The sequence below is a fragment of the Pollicipes pollicipes genome, unplaced genomic scaffold (genome assembly GCF_011947565.3).
Source record: "Pollicipes pollicipes isolate AB1234 unplaced genomic scaffold, Ppol_2.1 Scaffold_7262;HRSCAF=8765_pilon_pilon_pilon, whole genome shotgun sequence".
Classification (NCBI taxonomy): Eukaryota; Metazoa; Arthropoda; class Thecostraca; order Pollicipedomorpha; family Pollicipedidae; genus Pollicipes; species Pollicipes pollicipes.
Genome location: NW_023597055.1, coordinates 12,108,682 through 12,110,003, shown reverse-complemented (window position 1 = coordinate 12,110,003; position 1,322 = coordinate 12,108,682).

Below are 1,322 nucleotides of genomic sequence, written 5' to 3'. Positions count from 1 at the left end.
GTGCCAGGGAGCATTGCACCCAGTGGAGCACAGCATGCACCACAGGCTCTGCTACAGGCTCATCCTTGCACTGACTGGACTGTCATGACTGCTGAGTTGCCACACTCACATGGAAAACATTGCAGGGTGGAGCAGGGTCAACAATGGACACTAATCTAACAACATCCATCAATCAAACGTACACCTACTGCTAATATGCAACTGGGAGATAAACCTTATCTACCATAGGTAAAAACTTAGATAACTGGACATGTTTTTCAAGCATGATTTTGTTCTGTTTTGGTGGGTGGAACAGAACTACCTGACATAAAACAGCACCAAGGAGCAAAGCAGCCCAGATAATTCTGGCCCACCAAGCCGAAAAGCTGAATAAAAATCACCCTACCACACAATGAAATGATGAATACATCTACAGACTTCAGATATTCAATAATTCATTAATAATCATAATACACACTATCATGGGCAGCGACATATAGCATCCAATAGCCCTAATTTGGTGACAAGACTAACAGAAAGCTGAGTAAAATGTGATATGGAACTTAAATAATTGTGTAAATGTCAGGGAAAACCAGTATTGATGGCCCATTGATGTAGTTACTGTACCTACCAGCATTTTTAGGGTCTGTTACTTTATTATCAGTGCATAAATGCTGCCAAGCTCATAAAATAAGTCCCCCGGGCCCCTGATGTAAATGATGATGAACTCTCTTGTACCAAGCCATGGTATCCCCTCCTGCCTGAAATTCTGGCTGCACCTCTATGGACAGCCCCATATTTCATCCTACCATACCTTTACCCTGCAGATATCAGAAATTAGTTCAATCAACCAGAATGAGAGACAAATTGCATACATGACCTCATGGACAAACCAGAATTTAAGTTAAAAAGTAAGCTGACTTTGAGCATCATGTAAGGCTTAAAGGAAACTTGCCTTCAGCCTGTTTTACAGCAATATCGTGGCACACAAAACTGCCATGAAAAGTTAGATGAATGGGAAGGTTTCAGACTCCAACACTGGCAAGACGCCATGTGCTACCCCCAAATTCCGTCATAGCCAAAACGTCATGTGGCGTTGGAGAACATTACCAGAGGACAAAATAGCCTGGAACAAGTATGTCGATTCCAATTGCTTACGTTCTAGCTCTTTTTAACACCGCTTTAAAAATCCATATCGGTTCAGGAGACCGCGATGTGGTGACTCACCTCTGCTGACCACAGCGCACAACCACCGACTCCATCCAACTGCAAGCGGTGCCTCCCCCTCCCACGCAGGGGCACGAAAAGCGTAGCGCGATAAATGGCGCACTTTGTCGCAGATG